This window comes from Gallus gallus, chromosome 8 (genome assembly GCF_016699485.2).
Source record: "Gallus gallus isolate bGalGal1 chromosome 8, bGalGal1.mat.broiler.GRCg7b, whole genome shotgun sequence".
Lineage (NCBI taxonomy): Eukaryota > Metazoa > Chordata > Aves > Galliformes > Phasianidae > Gallus > Gallus gallus.
In genome coordinates, this window is record NC_052539.1 from 3,198,849 (window position 1) to 3,226,635 (window position 27,787).

The 27,787-nt window shown below is 35.5% G+C and overlaps 1 long non-coding RNA gene across 2 annotated transcripts in view; it reads right to left on the reverse strand.

Moving 5' to 3' along the window:
* Positions 1–27,787, reverse strand: part of LOC101750820 — a 571,434-nt gene that overhangs the window by 475,174 nt on the left and 68,473 nt on the right. The window contains exons 1-2 of one of the 2 annotated variants that reach the window (XR_006940027.1): positions 22,837–22,950; positions 12,926–13,083 (exon numbers count right to left, since the gene is read on the reverse strand). This is a non-coding gene — a long non-coding RNA (uncharacterized LOC101750820). Of the gene's footprint in view, positions 1–12,925; positions 13,084–22,836; positions 22,951–27,787 lie in introns of those variants that run through there. The other variant, XR_006940028.1, reaches the window with a different exon arrangement.

Consider the following 27,787-nt stretch of genomic DNA (forward strand, 5'->3'; position numbering starts at 1 on the left):
TTTGGTGAAAAATCACCGTATCGTGGAATGGCTCGAGTTAGAAGGGACCTTAAAGATCATCTAGTTCCAATCCCTGTGCTGTGGACATGTTCAAGATCAGCTGTAAAACTGGCCTAAGGAGCCAACAGTAACTGAGTAACCAACCAGGTTCAGACTGCACTGCCAGAAATCCCTGGAAGGATTTCAAACAAACTGAAGACACATCCTCTAGTTCTGCAACAAAACAAATGTTCGTGTTAAAATCTGCTAAGTCCTCCTGCAAAGAGAAGGGAAGATGAATTGTTTGGATTTATCAGAGCTCATAGAATGATAAAACGACTTAGGTTTGAAGGGACCTTAATGATCATCTAGTTTCAGCATGGGCACAGTTGCCCCCCTCACTATACACCAGGCTGCTCAGGGCCTCATCTGGGTACCCCAGATTGATCTACAAATGATCTGTTGGTTCTAACTTACTGACAGTGACTAAAACAAATTCTGCTGGATGCAGGAGCCATGCAGGGAAAACAGTTTAAGAGAAGTCTTAAGATTACAGAAGAGTAAAATATGTAATCCCTCTGAAGCTAAAAAATTATCTGCTCAGCAAAAAAACTGCAAGCAGTTATTTCATTGCTTATTCTTATTCTTTCAAAAGAAAACTATTTATAACAGGTACAGATGAAGTGTATATCTGCTTTATTGAATAGCATTAAGTCTGAACAGGCATTCACATCCTGATAACACACCCTGAAAAAAGTAGTTGTGGAGGAGTTATCGTCAGGAATTCTCCAAGATCTTCTTGCTTGATCCTAGAGGCTAGCACACACTTGACCTGACTAACTGAAGGCACTGTTTTATAGATGAACAAATTAGTATCATGCAGAACTAAGCCTCGGATGTTTTATGCATTAAAACCTCTCTCTTGCCTATTGGACGTGTCACAGGAGGATTTTCAATTTATCTCATTATCAAAAAATGGTAGCATAACCTTGAAAGATTATCAACTGGACTCAACTTTCAGTACGCAGTATTGTTAAAGTAAGTGTCTAACAATAGCCTGCTTTATTTTCAAAACTAATCATATTATTGGAGTGTTTACATTTGCAGCATCAAAACTAGGAGAGGGTTTACACAATTATCTATTTATGAAGACCCAAAGCAATGCATTCAGTAACACCTGCAAGCACATCCAATTATCAAAATTCATGGAGCTGCTCCTCGGGTGACATCACAGCACTGCACAAATACATACCGACTCTAGGTCTACCCATGAATGATTTATCCATTATGTTTACTGTGTTCTTCAGTGTTGAACTTATTTTCACGATGTAAATACATAACTTCAAGTCTACTTAAAATATGAACTAGTAACATAGCTTTTGTAGTAAATAACTCTTGATCTTACATACTGCTATTTATTACCGCTTCTTCCTCCTATAAACCTTTTATAGGAATGTTCTCTCTCAGCTATATGCATGTCTTTAATTAAAAGATTAGCTGTACGGTCTTATAAAACTTGAATTATTGCAAGTTTCAATAAGCACTTTGCTCAGCAGATGTAGAAGCAGTAGACTCTTGTGGCACTTACTGGTACAAGAAGTTAAATTTTAGCAAAATTTCAGTTTTGCTAGAGGCTGTGTTATGGTGAGGATGGTACTTCTTCACACCACAGATTCAATTTACAAGTAATGATAAATTCTTAGAGTAAGGATTCCAAAAGCTTAGCTTGTAATACTCTGAAATATACTACGAATAATGACAGAAATATTTTATTATACTTCTCACACTAAGAAATACTACATTGTGCCTAATATTGCTGTTCTGTTCATTTTAATTAAAAACTGTGTTCCTGCTTTTGGACACAGATGTTTACTCATTACTCAAAAGAAATAATCTAAGTAATACTTAATACTGTAGGCTGTAACACTGTTTCTTAAACCATGACAGGGCACTGACTGATACTTGTATTGCAATGGTAATTTTAATTTGAACCATGCATTTCAAGTTGACCAACATAAATATCAGTCACGAAATTATTTAAAACATCTGTTATCTAAAAAGTACAATCTGCATTTCCATACCAACCTGAGCAGTGATGACACTACATGAATATAAGGGGAAAAAATATATGTACATACAGTTACTTTTCTGTTGTCAAATACAAAAATTCACTTAATACAAAAATTCACTTAATCTCAGGCTGTAATTATATTTAAGTCAACTGAGCGGATGATAGTGTACAGATACAGTTGTAGTGTATATAGATAGGATAAAACAAGGACTGGAGCGTTGGTCTTGACACCATCATTTCTCTTACTTCCCCACGGAAGGGCTTTTCATATCAACTTCTGCAAGCTCCTAGCAACCCATGGAAAAAAGTATCAAACAGAATCTCTACTGCGATTTCCAGACACCTCATAGACCCTTGTTTTTAGAATCTTCTTCCTATTGAGATAGGATCAAAGTAAGGAATCTTCTGTATGCAAAATTAAGATACTTCCTGCACTACGTACTTGTTCACATTACATAGTTAGAATATAAAACTCTTGCCGGAAGACTTTTCCTGTCATAGTTTTACCAAGAGCCAGCCAAGCCAGTAATCCTCTTGGATGGGGACACATTACTTCATCTTAACTTCAGTGTTTCTCATGGCTCCATTTGAAAATAGACTTCTACATATTCTTTGCAATGTACCTTACTCCACATTGTACTATTTTGTCTCAATGTAACTCACATGAACCTATCATCTCAACACAAATCTTCCAAGAGCAACATCATGTGATCAATGTTATTGATCCAGAGATTTTCCTTCTTTTAATTAATAAAATCTAAGAGGAAAACAGCTCAAACCCATCAGAAGATGCCTTTTATACTTCATGCTAAATCATGATTGTTACATGGCTCCATGTTTGTAAAAATAGAAATTAACTTTTCTTCATTCCTTATTTGCTTGAGACAGAGCCACTGTCTTTTCATAGGTAAAATTTCAAGAGAAATATATTGTTGCCATAACAACGGTATTAAATAATATTGTGGTAAAAAGTCCCCCACAAGTGTTTTCAAGTGATAAGCTAATTTAAAAAATGTTCACAAAGAGCCTGAAAAATAAAATAATTTATAGTGGAATATGAGCCTAAAACTACAGAAGTGTTACTATAGTAACCTATATTGTGATGTACTGCTCATGCCGTATGTTCCTGAACAGATAAATCATCCTCATTAAAAGTAAGGTACGTCTTTGCAATAAGTTGGTGGAGTAGATAATTTTAGAAACTCTCTAGACAGACTTTTGTCATCATATGAGGGGTTTTTTTGATTGAAACAAGATTTTAAAACAAACAAATAGTAGCAAGATCCTGAATATATCCGAAGAACAACAGCTGTGTTTAACACCACACAAAAAATGGTATAAGCTCAGCAATTAAGTAGTAATACCCGAGAAAAATCAGGAATAGGACTGCCAGTATTTGAACTGAATCTAGGTCAGATTTCACATATCTGATAATTTTTTTTTTTTTTTTACCAGAAATATCATCCATTAATTAATTTCAATGATTAAGTTCAATGACTTATCAGTCTTACTTCCATCTTCTGCTTTTTGTTATTTGACTAAATTGTATTACAGGAATTTCTTGTGCAAAGTGGCAAGGGCAGAACCAACATGTTCGATTATTTATCTTCATTTTCCTTGGGCAAAAACAATTAGTTTTTAAATTGAAATACCACTGATAGTCAAAAACCTCTACTTAATAAAATCACTTCTTAAAATAGACAGTATGAAACAGACTTTTGCACTATCTTTACAAAGTAAATATCAATCCACTGCTGCTTGAGATCAGTCTTAAACATGTTTAAGACAGATCCATAAAGAGTGGAGCTTTCAAGAACGCTTCTCAGCTGTTCAGGCTCAAATGTTAGCATTGGTTTCTGCTGCTCAATACTTTTGTAACATCACAAGGAAACACGTACTCAAAGTTGACTCAACCTAATTAATGGTATTGTTTTTAGAATACTTAGATAAAATAGCTTGTCATTACAAGGTGTTAAAAATCCCTTAAATAATAACTCACATGATTTAAAAACATTCACAAAGCTGTTCTGAATTCCACTGACTTCAAGCAAATTTTAAGGAAATCATTGGTTAAGAGCAGACACAGGAAATACAAATATGAACTTGGACAATGAACTTGAATCTAGCTGTACAAACTGAAAGCAATGCTCTAGCAATTTAAGACATACTATCTGATTTCTTCAGTCCATGAACAACTGCAAAATGTACATCACTCCAGGACCAAGGCTATACCTGGTTATCATACGCTTACTAAACCACAGTTTGAGTGCATGCCCTTAGGCTATAGCAAAATCACATAAATATGTATGTCATAGAAGCATGTAATTCTCCTGCAAAATACATTCAGAGCTGCTGCTTCTTGCTACTACCTGCCCAAATTACATCTTACAGTATTATTTATTGATCTGAACTGTTATCAGGACAAAACAGATTTTTAACAGTATTCTCCAATAATCTGTCAAAAACAGCCACATGAAAGTCATTTACATCTTCCACTGGGGAGATTGAAGTTCTTCCATGAAACAACTTCATTCCATACTCTGGTGCAAACTGAACATTTTAATATAATCAATCCTTCAATGAAATAAGACACAAACTTTCCTAAACCAAGAGATACTATTTCTCATAGAACCACAGAATCCTTTGAGTTGGAAGGGAACTTTTAAGATCATCTTTGTCCCACTGCCCTGCAATGAACAGGGATACCCACAGCTCCATCAGGTTGCTCAGAACCTGGTCCAGCCTCGCCTTGAGTGTCTCCAGGAATGGGGCACCCACCACCACTCTGGGCAACCTGTGTCAGAGCCTCAGCACCCTCACTGAATATGATTTTTTCCCTTATGTCCAACATCAATCCGCCCTCTAAGTTTGGAACTATTTCTCCTTGTACTGTTTCTCTTCTACATAACTGTATACTATCAGTATTAGAACATTTAGTCCCCTCTTTCTTCAGAATGGGTAAATGTGCTTCACCCTACAATGGACTTGATCCTATTCCCTCCAAACAGAATTAAATGACTATTTTTTTCCCCCCATAGTTACAAACAGAAAGACATGTTTTCACTTCTTAATTCTTTTCATTGGAAAAAGAAAACTAATCTTCCCAGTTAAGGAGCTGAAGCGTATAAATAATTTCCAGTTTATCCCTGCAAATACAAATTGTAAATCACAGGACATAAAATCTACTTATATTTTGCACAAAAATTTTGTCCGCAATCCATAAAAACTTGCTGTGAAGTCAAAGAAGATTTTGGAGGCTTGGCACTGGAAGAACAAATTCATTTTTGTCCAACATATTGGGCATCTATGCATCTTTATTCTTATTTACTCATCCTGTGCAGTAGGTCTTGCAAATGATTTCTAATGATATAAAATGTCTATAAGTATGTCTATATGTCTGTAAAAGATCGATAATGTCTATAAAACAAAATGTTTTAGTGTATAGAAGTTAATTTCCTTTGAGATAGGAACACAGAGTGGAAGATACCTAAAGCTCACGAATGAACTGACAGTGCACATATAATTAAAAATTGTTTAATGAATGAATGACTCAGAAGTAGGACTAAATGTATCAAGAAAGAAAGGGCTGTATCTACACCACAAGTATTATCCAGAATAAAGTGCGTTTCAGAGCACTGCTCTTCTCAATCTCAATCTCTCCTCCCCTGACTGCCATCAATGTAAGCTGCCTGTGCATGTGCCAACCTTCCCCCAGTGGCATGCCTGTACAGCACGATGATTTATTATATTTTTAGTGGGTTTGCATGTTCGGTTCAAACTTCAAATTCTTGGAAAAAGCATCATATGACATTTCTGTGTACTCATAGTCCTCTGCATACCTGCATGAGCTAGACCTTTCTCCATAGATTACTCATCTGTTGCTTATAGAGAAAAATATACTGTAAAAACTGAAATAGTCTCTGGTAGTATATTATTTAAACAGTTACTACCTAAGCTAATGATAATGGCTGTCTTACTGGACTCAAATATATACCTTCTTCATTTTGTTCTTAAGCTTGTAAAACATGTTCACTGTGATTAAGTGAATACTCCATATCACTAATAAAATTGATTTTCCTAATCTAAATTTTTAAAACTACTATAATTGTTAATTGCATTTTAAGAGATCTGCTTAAATAGAATAATAAAAGCAAAGACTTCTAACTTTCTGACATTTGTCACCACTTCAGTTTATTTATCCAAGAAGTTTTCTAGTGTTCCAAAATTTCAAGTGACATTTCTAGCAACTTCTTTCAGTTGTGCAGCTGTCATTTAACAACATGAAATCTACAAAATAGCAGAATAGTCCTTTTTTCCATTTTCCATAATACGATAAACAACTACTTACCAGTTAAAGATAGAACCCTAATCTGAGTATTTAGCTGCATTTTAAAAATAGTTGAGGTAAGGACATAATATATTAAAAAAAAAAAAAAAAAACCACTAGAAAACCTTTTGAACTATTTCTACCTGCTTCAAAAATGGCTACTTGTCTATCACTACAGACAGCTCTTTTGTCTATCACTACAAACAGCTCTTTTGTACTACCTACCAATTTGCAAAATGCAGATGAGTCATTTAGAACTGGAAAAAGCCTACATGTTGAGAAGAAGAAACATGAAAATCCAGTACAGCAATCATACATATAGTTGCCTGAAAAACACATGTAACAGTAACAGCAGGTGCACTCTATAGAACACCTGTATTATATTAAACAAATACACAATAAAAAGCGATGGCTCAGCTTTGGCATGAATAAATATTCTAGGAGCTAAAATGCAGAACTTCCTACCAAAGTGGCTTCACTGTTGGTAAGTCACTTCTTTTGCTGTACATTGATTATTGCTTCTGACAAACTTTTCCACTGTCACTGCTTTAAGTGCAAGTGCGTGAATAAACAGTATTAAGCAGACAGCTTAACTATTTCATATGACTGAAATCCCATTCCTGACCGTGTATTTACTTTCCTTTAAATAAATCACTGACACAAAGAAAGAGAAATAATCTATACTGGTTAAAAGTGTATCTCATAGACACACTCATTAAAGTCTGCTAGGGTAAGTAGGTGTAATATTATTGAGATAAATGGAGCTGAACCAATTTTCAGCTTCACTGAAGTTTATGGAGCTGAGGAAAGAATAAATCACCTGTTTTGTAAAAGGATAGAAGAATGTTAGTATTTGGTAAAAAGGGGTAATGGTAAAATTTAACTGCATTAGGCTTATAGAAAAGCAATGGAAACAGATTTTTTTTTCCTGAGCATTATGCAAAGAGGTAGAAATATAAAACTAAGTTATTTCTGCATATAAATGCTGCTAGAACATTCCCTTCAGATGATGTTATTTTAGAAGATTTAGGCTATAGATTTAAATTCTCTGCAGAAATTGTTTGGGATTTCTGAGAAAATTATCAGTTGAAATGATCATCCCAGTGTAACATGAAGAGATCCTGAAGTAATTAAATGACTTTTCAAGCAAATTAATTGCATTTCTGCCTGAATTCTTATAAGGAGGTAACATCGACTCAGTACTAAAACAAACTTCTCCATTAACAGATTTAGGCAAAACATGTATGGTAAATTGTTACTTCAAATTATTAACTGGGTAAATAATGAAAATGCCACAGGCATCATTAGATCTCTTCTTTTACAAAAGCTATTGGTATAGTTATGAAAATATAACTCATGTCACACAAAATGTGGAACTGGCATTTTTTACTCTGAGTAATGAAATCATCTTTTATGCTTATTCAGAAATCTTTGATCAAGTCACACTCTCCTGTGGTTCTTTTTGCGTTTGTTTCTCCCTTCTTATTGTCTCTTTTTCTGCATTTGGAGTTCTAAATTTCAATTTAAACAAGAAAAGACATTTCAAAATAACAATCCAGTTAGTTAACAAAAAAGACGCCCAATATGTCACATACACGCTGATGCTGAAAAAACCAGTTCTCTACTGTTATTACTGCTATGAATGGTGAGTACACGATGCAAAGCTACTCTGTTTCTCCCTACAGGAGTTCTAAATCTGTGCAACAGCAGCAATGCAGGGGAAATGAGGACAAGGAAAACATAATATATACGAATATATATGTCCTCCAGCTATGCAAAGTAGAAAGTCAACATAGGTCATTCCATTTAATGACAGAGGAACACAGACAAAGAATTCACTTGTGGCTGGAAGATGTAGTTTGTTTCTGTGACAATTACTGTAAAAGTAGTGCTACAAGTTTGGACTAAACTGAACTATTGGCTAGCCCGATATATGGACACTGTCAATAGACTTGTCTACAAGAACACTGATAGCATGTTCCAGCACTTTTCAATCTTTACTAATTTGTAACTCAGGGACTTTTACTGCTAGAAGCTGCACATTCATCTGGTCACACAAAATACTTCCCAGCGTCATTTAAAGCAGAAGGGAATCTAAATCTGCATCTCTAGAATGAAGAATTACATTTTTGGATGCAGCAGTCTGTTTATGAAAAATTCAAAATCTGGATGTGAACTTTCCCAAGAGTTGCAAAGTTTATGAACATTGACAGTATAACTTGAATAAATGCTGCTACCATTACTCTGACTTAAAAAGTACTGCGTGCATCGGTTTGGGTTTCTTTGCTTTCCTATCACTTCCTCCATAAGCAGGCAAATATTAGAAGTTCTTAGGAATTAATTCTTTTTGATTTACCTTCTAAATACTTACATATCAAAGTAGTCACTCTGAAATCAGTATGATTGCATAGTCATTTTACAGGGAAGACTGAATGCTTGAATGCTTATTTCTTTTTTGCACCAGATACTGAATTTTCTGATATCCTCTTCAGAATCATAGAATGACTCAGGTTGGAAAGGACCTCAAAGATCATTAAGTCCAACCGCAGCCTAACCATAGTACCCTAACTCTAACAATACTCCGCTAAATCATATCTCTGAGCACCACATCCTTTTTAATCGCCGATCTCAGCTGCCTTGGAGCCATCCCAGACGGATCAACAGCAACCGACCGCATGGTTCAAAGGGATCTCAAACGGTTCCTTCACTCAGGGAACCCCGGTGCCAACGAAGTAGCCTGGCAGCTCTCACGAGAGCAGCTGATGCAGCGCATAGGTGTTGCCTGGGCAATGGCAGGAGATTTAAACAGGTACAGAACATAGAATAAAAAAATGATTTCGGGTTGGAAGGGACCATAGCGATCATCTAATTCCCAACATCATACCATGAATGGGGCACACCCCACTAGTCCAGTCTACCCAAAGCTCCATCCAACATAGTCTTGAACATCCCCAGGAATCCACATCCATTATTTTTATGGGCAGCCTGTTCTAGTGCCTCACTACCCTACTACTAAAGAATTTCTTACTAATATCTAATCCCATTTATTTTAAAACCATTACATCTTGTGCTGTCTCTACAATCCCTGATTAAGAGTCTCTCCCCATCTTTCCTGTAGGCCCCTCAAATAGTACTCTATAGGAACCGGAAGGCTGCTAGAAGATGCCCCCAGAGCCTGCTCATCTCCAAGCTGAACAACTGCAGCTGTATCAGCATGACTTCACAGGAGCGATGCTCGAGTCCCCTAATCATCTTCGTGGTCTCCTCTGTACCCACTCCAACAGATCCTTGTCCAGGTGCCGAGGATACCAGAGCTGGATTCAGCTCAGTATGTGGGTTCTCATGAGGGGAATAGAGAGATGGAAGAGGAAGTTTCAGGCTCTCAGCCTTTCTTGGTTCTTTTTAAAACTAGAGGCATTAAAGGAGAGATAAAGTTTCCAACAGCTCCCTAGATAGTACACGCTGAAGATTAGTGGTATCTACCTTTATATTCAATTATATAATTTAGCTAGGAGAGATGTTGAAGAAGCTCTTTAAGAACATAATGCCGAAGTTTTAGGAAGCAATTCTGGGAAGTAAAGATACAGCTATAAGTCTGTGCTACACTTGCTTAGCTTTAATTTAGAAATAGATATTAAATACAATAGTGAATTTTTTAAAAAAGGAATTAAAGTATTTATAAACAGAATTCTCATAAAATTCTTTCATGTAGAAGAGTACCTATCTGAAAATGCTGTTTCAGAATGGTATGTTTACAATATCAAACTCAAATTTTAAAGATGACAGATAATTCCCCTTTCATTATAAATAAAAAATTTGAAGTGCAACCCGGTAGTTATTCAAATTGTTTCAACGGAAGCATGTTATACTGATTACAAACAGTGCAATATTTTTAAATACATATAATTTATAATTCCAATAAGCATTGGCTTTCTGTCAGTAATCAAGGAAGTTATCAATGTCAATCCTATTATTTTTCTTGGTAATGAAATTATTTAAACATCTACCAAACATGAATGTTCTATTTTTACTTGGAGAACTGTACATTAACATCAAGAGCGTAATTACTCTTAAAATTCTCATAGTATTTAATAAACGGATCTCATCAACTAAAATTATCTACCTAAAATAACTGAATACAGATGATCTTGATTAATAGTTTAGAGAAATAAGTATGGGCATCTTAAGGAAACTTACCAGAGCTCCAAGAACAAAAGAGGTAGAAATGGTGTGGAAATCCTTGAAGCAAATCATCCAAGGAAGAAATATATTCTAAGACTACTGATAACTATGTGGAACTATATACTATTTAAAAATGCATGGTGAAGAAAAGTAAGTACAAAGCACAGAACAGTCTGTGGGATCACGCTGTATGCCTTGTTACTTTTTAAGGCTAACTGAAATGCACATCACTGCTCTTCACACAAGGTATTGTAAAAAAGCATTTTCTGAGCTGGCTTCAGTTTTCCCCTTTTCGGGGAAGCAAACAGCCATTTTCAACTCTATTGGAACAGCAAGGACTTTGTCAAGTGAAGAAGATGAAAAGCACAGAAATTAGTTCTTATTTTCTGCTTAAACATCAGGTGATTTGCTGAATGTATATAATCGGTGTCATTGGAATACTATATTAAACAGATTCATGAAGTCTATCATATCTATGTTATAAATACGGTCATATACATACATAAAAATGTATATTTGACATATTTAAGTATGATAATGGAAAAGAAAGAAGTAAAGGAAAAAGAACTACATAAAAGTTCTGGCTTTTTCTGCTTGAAAACTTAGAAATGGTTAATTTTTCTGTTAAATAAATGCTGATTGAAAAAATCATGTTCATATTCATTACTTAGGTCCTCTGCTAATGTTAATTTCAAGTATATTTGGCTCCGGATAAATGGCATACACAGAACTCTAATTTATTCTTTGTATGTGCACTGAATGCACTATTTTAGTTACCATCCATGTTATTTTCAGCAAATTGAATACCTTTCAAACAATCTTTCCTCTTTTAATACACTCTGAATTATATTCAAGTATCTTAAAACACAAATCATGTCTGTTCAGAGTGCAATAAAAGCACAATAATACAATTCTAACATGTAATCAAATACAATAAACACATAAAGGTGAAAAATGAGCTCCTCTACTACTTAAAGAAATCAGCTTCTCAAAGATGCTTATATCCAACATTACCGAACAAAATATATCTGAATCTGAGTTAATTCAACACATGCACTTGAGTCATAAGAACTTTCTCCTAGTGTCTGTATCTGTATAATGTATGAAGTCAAAAATAAATAAGACAAACTTTAGAACAACAAGAAATGGCTTCTTATTTTTCTAAGTCTCTTACTGTAGATTACATATAGTCACAGATTTATTCATCATCATTTAGAAGGATGGGCAGATTCACTAGGTGAGCAGTGCTGATCTAAGAAATGTCTAATTCTTTTAACAGATATAAGGGAAGGACAGGTTGGTAAATCAATTCAAAATCCATGAACTAAAGTTTTAATTCAGATCTTTATCTCTCTTTTCATATTAAATGACTTCAACGAAGAATGAAAACGTTTCATTCAGAAAAAAATAGTCCAAACTGTATGTCCACTTAATTTGGAAGATAAAATACTGTACTGTATTTATAGAATCAGCTATTTATAAACACAAAGATAATTTCACCTAGCCTGTTGTAATGATAAGCATAAGGTGAGAAATTCTACTGTTGGATAAATACTCTCTTCTCTGTTTCTTTGATGGCTTTTCTTGACCACATAAAACCTTACTACTTGGGGCACCCTGATTTGGGTTTTTACAAATGTTCATTAGAACACAAGTATCATATATACATGAAATTAGCGTATTGAAAAATAAAATAATTATATTCAGTGTACAGATGACATCAAATATAGAAAATGACAGAATTAATAGAATAGAAATGAAAGCATTCTTACAAAGGGAAAAAATAAGTACACGAAGAGAAAGGGAAAAGTGAATTTTATTCCTTTTTCCTTTTTGAGTGAAACACTTGAAGAGTTAAGACACTACTAATTACTTAAATTCCTAATGTATTTGCCTACATAACAGCAGTACTCCAATGGAGCAACTCACTAGAAGCACTGTTACTTACTGAAGGTACGTGCAGATATAGCAGGGTTCTTGAATACTTAAGATGCTTTGAGGCCCTGAACTAGACAGACACCAGAGCACAAACCACTCTTTTACAAAACATTATATGTAGCTAACATGAACAGTATGATTAGACAGGACCATAAACACTTTCAACTGCTCTAAGTAACATAACTGTTCTAAAATTGAAAAACATTCTCAGGGGTTTTAGAAATCTTTGCTGAATGCAGGCGCTGTATGAGACTGGGCTTTTTTCCATAAGGCAGTCAGGTGTCTGATTCTCAATGTATTCAGAAGAATTCAGAAATACTTTTGTTTTCAATTAGGTGTTACAAATTCTACAGCAAATCTTATGGGTAAATAAATAATTTCAAAAGAGCTTTAGAAATATAATATATAGAAAAAATTAATTTACTTACTGGAACTCTGCTTTAAGAATCATATCTAATTCTCTTTATCTGTCCTCTCTTAGATGTCACTTCAGGAATAGCCATTTGCAGAAGTGTAAGATCATTCATAGAGCATGTCTTGTTCTCCCATAGTGATGATCAGTTGGAGAAGGATTGATTTGGAAAGCCTGAAATTCACAGAAAGCCCTTTAAGTTAATACATAATGAAATTAAAATACTCTTAATATATAGCTAGAGAAAAAAAAATTGTTTTATTTGCCTTAGTAAGAGCCTTACTATTGCACACACATGCTCCTTCCTGCTTTTCACCCACATACAGTGTACCCTACTATGAGCACAAAAGGACACTGTGGAGATCAAAATGTTTTGTGTGGAATTGTTGCTCCAAATCAAAACTAAATCTCCTTCTTCTTCTTCCATGTGACTTTAAGTTATAACTTTGCCTCCTGTCAATTAGAAATCTCTAAGCAATTTACTGTCCTTTCTCCAGTTCTTTGGCTGGCATTGGCCAACAGGAAGCATTAGCAGCTTAATGAAGACAGGTTATGGTACTGTTTCAACATAACCTAGAAGGAAAGACTCCAACTTTCTCCATGTTAGTTGGAAGATCTCTAAACAGAAGAAAATGTTTTAACAGGAACTTCCAATCACTTTTCCCTCACTTTGCGCAACTACATAGTCCCTAGCCATATGTTGTATTGCAGGTCAGAACTCATCCCATTATTATAGAGCGAATGCTTTATTTGCATACCTCACTGAGCTACATCAATAAATTATCACACACACCAAAATGTACCTGTCACTTTTTGTTAAAGTGCTGGTATCCCTAAGGATACCACAGTAAACTAACAATGAGATTCCTGTGTAGAAACACAGCAATGAGTATTTCATTTCATACATGCACTGTAGCCTGAGAAATATCAAGCTAAACAACTACCGAAACAATAATCACTTCATCATTCTGATGCTAATGCAAACCCAGAAATGGTAATTAAATTTTCAAGAAAGATCATCTTCTAGACTCCTGTGTAGATACAGTAAGATGAGAGGCAAAACTGACATGCAGTTCAGCCATGACTTCTCTGCTTTAAATTTAGGATATCCAACTACATTCTAAAATGGTCATAGGCAGATAAAATACAAAAAAAAAGAAAGCAAAGTTTAGCATTTTCTGCAATAAAGAGATAGTCACTTCTTACCCATGTACAGTGTACGGATTTTGGTTGCCTGGGCTAAAATGGCAATAAATAACAAATACTATCCATTCACATATTACTGAAGCTGATTGAATTGATAACAGAAAAATTTCCTTTGAAATCATGTTAACGAAGGATTACCGAAGCATAGTTTTTACATAATTTCTATAGGATTAAATGAGTTACCATAAGCACATATGCCAACTTTTACATCAGCAACCCCTCCCCAGAATCAAAGCCATCACCACTGTGTCAACTAATCAATAGTCATAATGATGTTAGGAATAAAATGCTTCCAATTCCGATATTAATATCAGCATTTCAATTGCTCATTTAGAGATAATTGTTTCAGTTAGCTCTTCACATCTGAAAACTTACTACTTAAATTAAAAAAAAGTATTCAATGTTATTTGAAGACTATGGGAAAACTATTTATTTGAAAGAGTTCAGGGATTTTCACATTTATGGATGTAACAAAAAAAATGGTATAACTGTTGTGCTTATTTGGGGAAAAAAAACAGCACAGATTATCAGACTAATTTTTCAGTTTCTTGAAACTGAATTCAACTGCTGTCACTGGCTTGGATTCAGAACTGCCCTCAAACAGGGAGTCTAATTTAAAAGGTTGCTATCTTGAAAGCAAAATAAGGTCAACAGACTGCAATGGTTTACTCCACATCCTCTTCAGACACCAATTAGGTATACGTCTCCATATTTTCAGGCAAAAGGCAACAGTAAAAACAGCACTTAAGTACTTAATAAGGAGTTAAAAATAGAATCTGAACTTACTAAAACAAAAAACAAGCTGTAACCCACACAAAATACACTGCAGCTAACACAGCACCAAACACAACAACCACTCGAAGGTTTAGACACTGTGAAGTCACTGGTTATATGATGCGTAGTCCAATTCAACTTTAAATTATCTTTAGATAATAAGACTGTCAGCCTGTTTCAGGAGCAACAACAGATAGGATACACTGAAAGCAGTTAAATGCACTAACACTAGAAGTAAGAGCAATATAAGAGAAATAAATTATCAATATACATTTCTAAGGAGAGAAAATAGCTGAATTCAACTGACAAAGGGATATTTCACACCTTGTAATGTCATGCTCAGCATGAGAAGCTGGTGGAAAGGAGGGGTGAAGGGGTGTGGCGAATATTGTTTACCCTTCAATGTCTTACATGTCATGAAGCCCTTCTTTCCCTGAAATAGCTAAACATTTGCCTGGTGACAGAAAGTAGTGAATGAATTCTTTATTAATTGTTTATTTTGCACTGCTTCATGTGCAGCTTTTGTTTCACCTGTCAATCAACCCTCAAATTTTCTCACTTTTACCCGATTCCCTTCTCTCTCCCACTGGGGGGGAGGAGTGAGTTAGTGGCTGTGTGATATTTTTTGCTGCCTACCAGGGTGAAACCACACTATGTTAATTTTAAAGAGTATCGTTCAGAATGACTGAAAACATTAGTGCAATTAAGTAGGAGGTGTGTAAACAAACCATCAATGTAACAGTTATTTTTCACAGTAAGAGGAAGTTCTTCCTATACAAACCGCGTTTCTTTGTTTTTCACTCCAGTTTTGTTGCCAACAAAATTAATGGTTATGAAAGCCTGCTGGATGTCATGCTTTTGTTGATATAATTTTAGAAACTGTTTAACAACATTCTCTCTTTCTTGTGAGTTAATATCCTACGAGTTGTTTTCATTAACCTCAGGGAAAAAAATTTCAAGATCCTTGGGTTTCTCACTTTGTTTTTGTAGGAAATTTCAGATTTCTCTTTTGTAAAACAATTTTCTGCTCTATCTTCAGACAAAAAAAAAAAAAATTGGCATGCTGAATATCTCTGATATATTTTTAAATAGTATCAAGCAAGCCCAGCATTCTGTTTGCCTGTTAGACTTGTACTAAACAAAGCATAACCTACCACAACTACTTAGTTAGGAAATTTACCAGAAATAAATTTCTCAGTGATCACTCACTGTCCAGGCTCTCGTTAAAGGGCAGTCTTAGATAAAATCAGTTGACATACGAGAAAATTTCAGCAAAAATGATAATAAATAAAAAGAAGCCAGAAGATGTTCTATATATGGGGAAAATATATGGTGGGTTTTTTTGTTTGTTTGTTTTGAGAGGGGAAGTGGTGGGAAGGAGGGACAGCAAACCAGAAATATTAGTGACTAAACAGCCAGAATTTTATCAAAGGGATATCTCTAATAATTTATAGATGTTCTGGTTTTACAACTAGGATACAAACTAAATTGTGAATGTTTCTTTTGTAACTGTAAACTACCTCACTTTCTTTGTGTTTACTGGTATAATCAGTACCAAGAGAAGTATTTAGAGTTTCCAAGCTCTGGTAGCCTTGGATGAAGCAGCTTCACCTCCTCCTATGGTTGCAGTGTTAAAGCAGCTCCTTCAGGGCAAGCTTGTTCAGCCTCATGCCCTCCAGAGGATAATTCAGAGTGCTGCTCTCTCTCTTCATTGACTATGTGAGGTATAGCCTGTGAGACTACAGTTCTGATTTAGATACCAGTTAGATGTTTAAATATAGATGACATGAACTGCTTTCTTGCATCCCCAAAAGTGCTTAAATTATCTCCTGTGAGAGAACCTGGACAAGAAATGAGAAGGACCTCATGTCTAGTACTTTCTTTTAAGTACTATTTGCAAGAACAAGATAAAAAGGAGCAGTGAGTGTCTCATAAAAGGAAGCAGCTGGAAGTCTTTTGGGGTTAGCACAGTTCAGAGACCAGTTTGTGCCCAGAATTATGTATCTCCTCCTATAGGCATATCCTTTTTGTGTGTGTTTAGTAAACATGCAAAGGCTTTTTTTTTTTTTAAATAAATCATAAACAATTGACCATTTGACCATTAAGAACCTTAATCCTCACCCACTCCCCCTAATTCTCTCCAGTATAATGAAAAACGGAAGCTAATCACTGACTACAGGAAACAGCCAAAGACTTCAAGATTTCCCCAGAAATAGTGTTAGGTTTACAACACTTACCATATCTTAGTTTCACTGAATCCTAGACAAAAATATATCTTCCTAAGCAAGTTACATTTCATAAGATATATCTTATGCAGTATTTTTCTCTTATTCATCTATCACACCATTTTACTCTCATAACTAAATAATTACCAATGACTTTCTGTATTTTAAACATCTTTGTGTTCAAATGACCTTTCTCAGTTGTTTTACATCAATCAGTTGTGCAGCACAGGGAGCATAGCAGTTGTACAAGCACAGTGTGCTGGTAAAACACAGCAATTTTCCATTAGTGCCCGTGGGAGACGTGGTTACCTCAAATAAAACTACAGCACTCCAGCCAACATCATTTCAAATTAGGTGAGAGATTTTTGGAAGAAAAGGAGCAACCCTAGCCTTCTGTGAACCTTCAGTAGTTTATATGATTTACTCTAAGATGTGATGATCTGTTATGACTTTTGAACTTTCACTAGGCTGTTAAAGGAAAAACTGTGACTGTTGAAATGGACAAACAATTCTAGTTCATCCAGAAGAACATGTGTCTCTCACCTGAACAAACAAATGTATGAATATGAGAAAGTAGTTTAGCCCGATCAGGTAGCCTATCTGGCCTTCACAAAGGATTCAAGAGAAATCAATCATTCCTTCACTAACAGATAAAAAAAAAATCATATCTCAAAGTGAATTTAGGGTTATTATCACATTAGTTACTATTTTCAAAGGAGATTAAGAAATTTTAGCAGAAAACTGCTTGAGTCCTTAAGCAGACACAGTTACCGTGATTCAGAAGTAGTCACCATGGCCACAAGCAAGACCTTGCCTAATTTCAGAGTTCATGTCTTCAATACCATAATTAAAGTGGAAGTAATCATCCTTGAAAGAACGACTAACGGAAACAGGAAGTTCCTATGGCCTGGGAATGCTTCACTACTTCATACTTGTATTTCGTTTGAAGATGCTGTCAACACAATCAAGTAACAAATAGGACAATGGAAAGAAGCGATAATTATCACCTATACTTGAAAACTAGCTTAGGTACTTGAAAATTTCTGCAGATAGAACTGTTCTTGAAAAAGTCACACCTGGAAAATTAAAACAATAAATACCTCCTCTCTCTACTTTCACTTCAAGCATACAGCATTACTCTAGCATTTGGGGAGACATAAAAAGAAAGAAAACGCCTCTAATAATTGTATTCTTCAGTTTTGTTGTTGTTGGCTGTTGTGTTTTGACTTTTTTTTTTTAGTTTATGACTGCCAACATTTATTATTCATCATCTCAAGTTTGACAATTTATGGTTGTTACTGTATTAGGGTGTTTTGAGTTTTGTCCTGCCTGTTACTCTGAAGCCCCAGGTATGGATACAGGCCTCAAACAGATTTAAGAACAGGTTTTATTGTGTGTGAATGGTAGGTTTTTGTTCTTTTCTTGCCCACTGTGCTAACAGGCACAGTCAGAATTTTGGAAGCAACAATAGTTAAATTACCTAGCTTAATAGATGGGCTCCCTAGATAGTTTCTTCAAAATTTTGTTTAAAAGCTGTTAAACACTGCAGTTGAACTGCACTTTTTCCTTCATGCAAAATCAATTTACATGGTACATATGAGATATTTCAGGCCCCATTATTCTTTTTAATGTGCAAAACAATTCTACAAATGAAGTCATCATGGGCAAGGTATTTATTAAATTTTATGAAGGAGGCTGGTAATATTAACAGAACCTCAGAAGGGTTTGAGAAGTCCTCCCAGATATCTTTTTGGAATGATATTTTCTCAAAGTATTTCCTGATAAGATTATTTAAATATATCTATGCATGACATGCACACACACACAATACTGGGCAGAGGAAATCTACAGATGATTCTGATGCCACAGAGACTGCTTTACAAGAATTCTTCATGCAAAAAGTGGAAAGGTGCTAAGCCCTACCTAGCCAAGTAAGCAAGAATTTCCTTGGTCTTCCCATATGGGAGAAATGCAATCAGACTATGTTGGGTAGCAGGAAAAACAGAACAGATGAAGGAAACAGAACAACCACACTTGCAGTCTTGGCAATGGATGGAAAACAGTGCTTGGAATTTATCACAAACATATGTACTGTTGATCAGGCTCCTTCTGGATTTTGTCTGGAAGTGGATAGCGTTAGATTTGGTTTAAAAACTCTTAGGTAAGGCTCTTGTGGAATTGTTCCTAGTATGTCAAGTATTGCCTAGTCTGAGACTGAATATTTGAAGGAACTCACTGCAGCCTTATTTCTTTCCACAATATTTTCTTTAAAGAAATCCTTTACATTTTATTTTCTACTTAAAATGAGATTTCCTCAGACTTGAAAAGAAGGCAAATCAGTTCCTGCCAGGTGACAAATACCTCAAAAAGTTAAAAAAAAAAAATCAAAGAGAAAACTTCTATTAGCTACCTTTCTCTCTTTGGAAGTTAGAAATATGCTAAATAGCAGCACATGAAAGAGAGAGAAATTAAAAAAATATGCTAATGTATTGCATGTCTTTTATGATACGGTACAAAGTATGCAACCTGGATAAAGGAAACTACACAACATAATTAAAAACCAAATGTAACATTCTACAGATGACTAATAGGAAATGATAAAGGGTTCATAAATAGGAAGTATTAAACACACTAATTAGTACATCATAAACTGCAAGAGAGCCATGTATCTTAAAAACAAAATGTTTTAGGGGGAAATAAACTCAGCAGAAGTCCATATAAGTTGAAAAACATCTTCTGTTCCTTTAATTGCTAATGTAATATTTAAACTTAAAAGTCTGAGTGAATTAATAATAATCTTCCTACCAAATTAGTAACTTATGTCTTGGACAGTGGCCTGCTTTTACAGTCTACTTCTAATTTGCCTACAAGATTAGATTACAACATCACACGGCAATTCAAATGTTTTTAATTCACTTCAACCTTGCTAATCTTGGAAGGGTCCTTCCAAAATCAGAAAGTAGTTTTGTTGTATTTAATGTAATTTTGCATTGATATGAAATCGAACACAGACGTATACACATTTCACAGAATACATCTGTGCATCATACACAGGCACAGTCCTTATGGAATTGCTCCTGGAAAGCCAGCAGTTCAGTGTCCCGGGGTGAAGTCACACTCAAGCTGAAGACTAAAATTAGGACTTTGAGTCCTCATTGGTCTGCTAACTTGTGCATCAGCAGCATTTTCTTACTACATTCAAGAACATTAAAAAACAAGAATTGAAAAATCACCTGACAGAAACACATAGTACAAGAAAGTGCAGGATTCAAAGCAGAACAAATTAGAACATATAGAGTAGTCTCTAATCAGTTTCGATCAAGTTTGTTTAAAAATGATTACCTAAATGAGGCCTTTAATATTGATCATATATCCAATTCATATTCTTAATGATTCTTTTCTTTCTCTACATACAATTATTTAAATAACATCAGCACACAGAAGGAGTTGAATGTGTGACTGAACAACGGTGTAACGAAGCACAAATTGTAATCACCCTGTGTACTCTTGTTGATTTAAGTCTTTCTGACAATCCCTTCTGAGGCAGGAAAAGTGTTTGTGTAAATTCATATAAGTCTTCTAAAAGCTTTCTGCTTTATTTAAAGCATTTATTAAAGCATTCAAACTTGCAAGGCAAATTGAAATACATAAATCTTTTGAACTGGTGGGGTTTTTCAAAGATAAACTAGCTCTATATAAAAAAACCAAAAGAGAATAAAAACCGTGGCAAGTAAAGTACAAGTTAACCAGATTGTAATTATGAAGTAATAAGTAGAAGTTAAGTAATGACAAGAGCAAATATTTCCTTGATAATACGCTACTGTTCTGTTTCAAGAGTAAGGACAGCTGCTCTCAGATTACAATTTTAGAAGCTCTCAAACACATTTATCTATTAAATTCTTACCAAAAAAGCTGCTGTACAACTATGTTCATCAGTAGTATGAACAAATCAACCCGTCTTGTAAATATCAGATCAGGTGCTTGTTCTACTGATAGCTATTACCCCAGCAGTTATCAACAAAAATTAAGTGCTTGTTCAATACAGATCTCAATTTTTTCCCATTCAGTATGGGTGCAAAATTCAAATGCATTTTGGGGAGTTCAAGGTCTGACTGCCTTACTTTCTGCCACCACAATAATAGCACAGTAAATGAGTGAAAATAAGACACTTAGGCCAACTTAAAGCCATTGAAATAGTCCATTTTGGAAGTAAAACGCACAGTCTGTCTATAAAACCATTGTCCAATTGTCAAGCACTGGCCATTTCTGTAATATTATATTGTTCCTTTATGAAATCTGAGCATTATACACAGCACGAAGACTACATATATAAAGCAAGTCCATTGCTTTACTTCCCAGACTAAGATAACAGAACAAATGTGAGCCTTAATCAAACAAAATAAATATGAAGGTAGAATAGCCTCACAAAAGAACACCTGATATCTTACGTTGCAACAGTATTACTTGAACTGTCTTTAAATATTTTCATTAAAACGTATTCCTCTTATGTTGAACTCAGGAACTTGCTTGTGTAGATGCACTTGTTTAGGGTTCTGTTTCCTGACCTAAGCCTCTAAGGAGCAGCTGGGAAGCCATAAGGCACACAAGCCTCAACTAGTGTCAAATAATTGCCACGTGTTTAAATTAACACAATAGATTTAACTACTGGTTCATCAGCAATTGAACTCCCCTAAAGATATCAGCTACTAATCAAAAGACGGCCTTTACAAAATTAAAAAGCTGATTTAACATACATCAAAAACACTCTGCTTTTTTAAGGAATTAAATATACAAACGAAAATACATTTTCCTGACAAAGAGAGTAAGTGCCCCAGAAAGTTAATATAATGACACTGAGAGTTTAACGTTAATGTGTGAATATTCACCCACAACATATATACAATCTTAGCTCCCAGTATGGGAAGAAATAAAAAGCATCATCCCAGTTTTATCTGACGTCATTTCATGCTTAAGAATATGAAGTAACATAAACACCTATGAGACAACATACTGGTAGCAGTCACCAAGAAATTAAGCAAGTGTTACTGTTAAGGTCTAGTACAAAGAAGCACAAAAAGAACTCGTTACTTATTTCAAGTTAAATGAAAGCCATCTGTATATATCCAAGTTTGAAACGTTAAGCTGTGCCTCTAATAAAAACAGTTCTGTAAGCTTTTCCACATGCTTTGTTCATGCCAGCATTACAGCCTGTTCCTAGGAAGAGCCAGAAGTGCTCTGTGAACACCTTCAGCCGAGCAGGCCCCATCTCTGTGCTGTTCTGCCATTGCTGCTTGCTCCCCAGGGGAGTGAGAGCAGCTACTCGCAGCCTTGCAGACAGCCAGTGTGAGCTTGCTTCCTACCATCTGGAGTGTTCAGTCAGCAATACCTAGATTCACACAGGCAGAAAAATCAGCATTTCCACAAATACGACAAAGTGACTCTAAGAAGTTCATGCCCATTACTGTTTCCTACTTGCAAAATGACAGCGCTAATAAAACATATGTAACTGTTAGTTTGCCATGAACAATGGGGCTATTTGGATTTGCAGGGCTGTAACAAGCTTCACACTAATTCAGGACATGCTGTTGAATTAGCATTAGGTACATGCGATGCTATAATGGGATGATAACAGCAGGGTGGCAAAATCTTTGGCTACAGCAAATGAGAACGAGCCCAAAAGCAGCAGTCACAGATACAGAAATGAAAGAGAAGAGCTGCTTACCTTTGGAAGGCCTCAGATACACAGGGATCTGGAGCAAGAGATGCCCATGCCTCCACTGCCAACCATTACACAAAGTCTGGGAAGGGATGGATCCTGGCTCCACCCCTTCCGGTCACACAGGTACATTGCGTACACCTGAGCTCCCCTGGCTGGCCCTGCCTTCCCACCAGGTGCTCAGTCACTGCTTCAAGCAGAGACTCAGCATTTCTGCTATAGTATATCTTCATAAATTTTATTTTATTGAGGATGAAGAGAATTAGAAAAGTCCATATAGTGCTTAAACAGCAATACTTCTATAATACAGGTAGGTGGTAGACACAGATTTTGAAATATGCCCAGAGATGAACATTGAAGTACAGACTTCATGAACACCTAGAAATTATTATTTATTTATTACTGTGCTGGGAGACTGGAGACTCTTTAAAGCATTTTAACAGACCTTATCCTTATTCCTAAAAATCTACGGAGACGGTATGGAATTGTATGGATTAAAAAAAAAAAGTGTGATAAACATGGCAAGTAATAAATCCGATTCTCCCTTTCCATGAAAAATAATGAAGTTGTAAAAATTCCAAAGAAAATTAAGTCAGAACAAAATTTTCATAACAAGAAAATCTACTCCGAAATTTGCCTCAAAATGGGCTACTCTGCAACATCCATTTAAGAAGAGAGATAATAACACTGAATCAAGAATTAGCTTTAAGACATTCTTCTAAGAAATGGAATGTTTGGAGTCCCTTAAAATCCAGTTCAAAAGGTCCCTAGGTTCTCGCCAGAAAAATCAATAAAATTGGCCCAATTTGCAAAGCATGAATAAGATTACTTTTCTTTGATGGTAGAAGAAAACCTTATTTTAGAAAACATCCAAGTACATTTAGGCAAATTCAAAGTGTCTGTTGAAAGATTAATTCTGCCTTCAATTATTGTGACCACTGGCATCTGGTGTTCTAACAAATAGCACCAGCGATGATAATGACAGGACATGCTTCAAACCATTTTGCTAATTTTGCAATCAGGATCCCAGTGAGACCAACAAAAAAAAAAAAACCACACATATGGATTGAAAATTCTCATCTTCCATCCACAGTAGATGTTTCCTGGAGACCATCTGCTCTTTTTTCATAGCTGAACCTTCTCTGGGTAACAATGAAATTCCTCTCAAGACAAGAACATTAAATATACTTCAGAAAGACTGAGCAGCAAGCTCATTTCTTCATATTGCCTTATTTTCTCTTTCACATATGTTGTCATACTTCCTTGATTAAGTACCCTGAAACTGCAAAACTTATGCTCTTGAAAAGATAACTAAGCGTATTATACAATACACAAATTGGAATTAACAGCAGATGTATATTGCAATACATATATATGCTTTATTTAGTAGCTTCTTTCTTTAAAAATGATTTCAGGGAATAATTAAGATTACCACTTCAGAATTAGGACATCTCCATACAGCAGTTGATAATTGATCACTTGCAACCATATTATAAGTTGGTTTCGTTATCTTTACAAAGCATCCGCAGCGAATCTCTGAAGTCTCTTGTATTTACATTCCAGAGAAACACATTTTTAATACACACGGTATGAAGGTCATCCTTCACATCCTGCTGCACATGAATTCATCTGAAATTATTGCACTCCCTGCTCCCTTCTAAATGAGTCTAGTACACGTGCTTGCTTAGAAAGAAAAAATATGCTTCTCACGATCTTGTGTAGCCTCCCAAGCCCACCCCTCTTGTATGTTTGTAGCCTGCCCAAATTATGCAGCTTAACGTGTAAATACGGACCTCTGGAGATACTCTGGCATTACTAAAATAACACAGCTCCACAGGCTGGGCAAGTCTACGTGAGCTGCACAATGTGGTTCCACAGTGGATGAAGGTTTTTCCTCCAATACAAGAACTGCAGAGTTAACAGAGGCAAGAGAAATGTGATTAGCAGACAGATTTCCTTGTACAGGTACTTGATTTCACAGCAGTTGGTCTCAGAGGTGCTGAGTAAAACTACAGTCAAAATAATATGATCCCTAAAGATCCATACAGAAGTGCTAGGCAGAATGTCTTGAAAGAATGGAAATAGCAATCCTGTTAAATTTGTTTCTCATACACAGCGAGAACATTCTTGGAGCTTAAATCTTTATTACCTTGACAGGATGCACGACAAAGGGAGGTATTTGTTACACTGGTGACATATTGTAAGGCTCCAACTCAGATTTATGACGTCTAAGCACCGCTTAAACAAAAGCGGGACTGAAGATGCTCTTACCTCTCTTACTTACAGTCTAAACCTACTATTGAATTCTAGCTTTCCACTGTTTCTGCTTAACTCCAGTATAAACATGTTCATTAGAGTAAAAACAGCACTTTCAATAAATAGCTCCCAAGGTCACTGTTAAAGAGAGGGAACAAAGTACAGGCACTGCTAGGAAAATGAGGCATTTTTTTCTGTAATAGTGGAGCTACTTCAAAACAAGTTTCTTCACAGATTAGTGAGTCAATGCCATTTTACAGTAAAAATGTAGGAGGATTCCCAAGCTATACAACTTCCTTGGAGTTAGACAGGGCTGAAAATCAGTATAATGTAAGAGCAGATATTCTGGAAATATACTCTAATGCTGTTCCACAGGCATTGGAGAGTCCCTCAAAAGGTCCTCTTATAAAACAGCACAAGATCGGCCAGCACAGAAGATGCATAGTTTTTACCTAACATGACATGTTTTGAGAAAGTCTGTGATTAAACTCAGAACTTTGTTTCTGAGTATCTTTTTGGCTACGTGAATGGGAAACAAATTTAAATTTTACACGGCTCTGAAAAGCAGTTTAACATGAGCAAACCAAAAGCATTACTGCCTTTTGGATACAGCAAAAGCTCCCAGTATTACACTATGGCAGAGGAACAAAATGTTTCAAATCCTGATGGCTTTGCAAAGACACTCGTTTAACTTGAATGATAAGGAACTGTATTTTCAAAGTAGTCTCAGGCTTTTCAGGACTTCAATATTCAAGGCTTCACTGCTTCAAAACATTTTGTTGCTATTGTTTCTTACATAAGAAGTTATCAAGTTTAGAAGCATGTATTCAGATGCCAAAATCCATCATCAGAGTTCTACATAAATGGAACCCGAGCTTTCTGACTGTATGAAACCCAGGGAAATCAACTCTAGTCTATTCCTGCTTGCTTTGTGAGATAATTAAGCGATTAAGCTTTGCAAATAACAGTAATTTTTGAATTATTTTTTTCAACTAGTTTTATCTATAAACATTATCAGGGAGATAAAGAGCTATCACAAAACCACCAATTCTTAGAACTACCACAAGTGAGATTCATTTTATATAAACCTTAAATAATAATTTATCACCTTGCAGAGGGATCTGGGACTCTTCTAGATCCTAACAATGCACAAAACAGAAGCCAGAAGTTTGAAGCGGTTCTAGACCATCCTGCAAGCATTCTTGGTAACTGCATTACTCTATTAAGAATAGGAATGATTCTTTAATTAAATGGAAATAAAAATGAGATGCTGTAGAAAACTTTTTCTCCTAGTCGATACCTGCTGGTCCTTCTGAAACAATCGTTACCTATGAGCATCAAGTGTAAGTTTACACTAACAGAGTCCCTATGTAAATACACTGTGGTTCTTTTCTGATGGGGTTTCAGAGGGATATAGATGGCATAAGAGCAGCTTTACCAACTTAAGCGCGTTTAGCGATGTCCTTTCCAGGCAGCTTTCCACTGTGTTTTAGCCTCCGGGGCAATCTGCTCTGAAGAAACTGGCATTCCTGATAATAAAACTCAGTCTGAAAAGCCTGGTTTTTTTTTTTTTTTCTTTTTTCTTTTTTTTTCAGAAAAAGAAAGTGATTACACTGCATAGGGATTCTGCCTTTCAAATGCATCTTTTCAAATGCACTTATGCAGCAGTAGCAGTATCTCCACTGCCACCCACACTGCCTTGCAGGATCCTTACTTAAAAGATAACACAGTCTTTTGCTGGGTGTGTGTGACATTTCTAAATGACAAACACTTAATTTTTTTTTTTAATAAACATTTGTTAGGTCCTCACCCTCACCCCTTCCTCCAAACAATGAGAAATCATCAAGGAGACATATGACAAACCATGCAGGAAGCAACTGCCAAAATGCTTCAATGTGGATCTGACTGTCAGTTCAGAGTGGAAAATCTTTTCTACATTTTCATGTAGGAAAAAAAACAGTGCATGCAAATTAGAGTGCCCTAGTTTCTTTGCAGAGGACATTCTTTAACCACCCTTTGTTTTCCCAATTAGATACTGCTTTTCTCACCAGCACAAAAACATAAATGCAAACAAGATTTTTAAAGGATTTAATTTGGCAGCTAAATATAAAGATACTATGTGCATCTGATACTAATCTGATACTGAATTATCCAGTTTCTTTCTACTTCCAGTTCTGCAATTTACGTAGTGACAGTAGTCACCATGTAATATCTAGGCAGCATGGGCACTCAAAATAAAATGTGAACAAAAGCCAATCTGATTTCATTGTTGTTACATTGTGCAGTGCTGTTAAAATAGCAGTACCAAGAAGTGCTCTGTGTATTATGAAAATTAAGGCAAACCTGTAATTTTCCTTTAAAACCTTCTATTGTTCTTAGATTGCGACCAAACATTGTCCAGCATGAAGTAGTAACGATAACAGTAGTGAAGAGGCAACATCTACCTGAAAGCAGCAGCATGAGAAGTAAAATAATGTAAGCAGCCAATAAACAAGGAAGACAGATTCTGAATTTCTCTACACCACAGTATAAACTACTACCTAAGCTAAGAGAATAATACATGTTGCGGTACATACATTTGAAGTTGCATTCAGTAGGATGTTTTTGTTATTTCATTTCTGTACCTTACATACAATCATCTACCAAGAGAAAGAATTTAAGAAGCAGCACAGGCAGGTTGTTTTGTTAGGAAAAGTGAGCC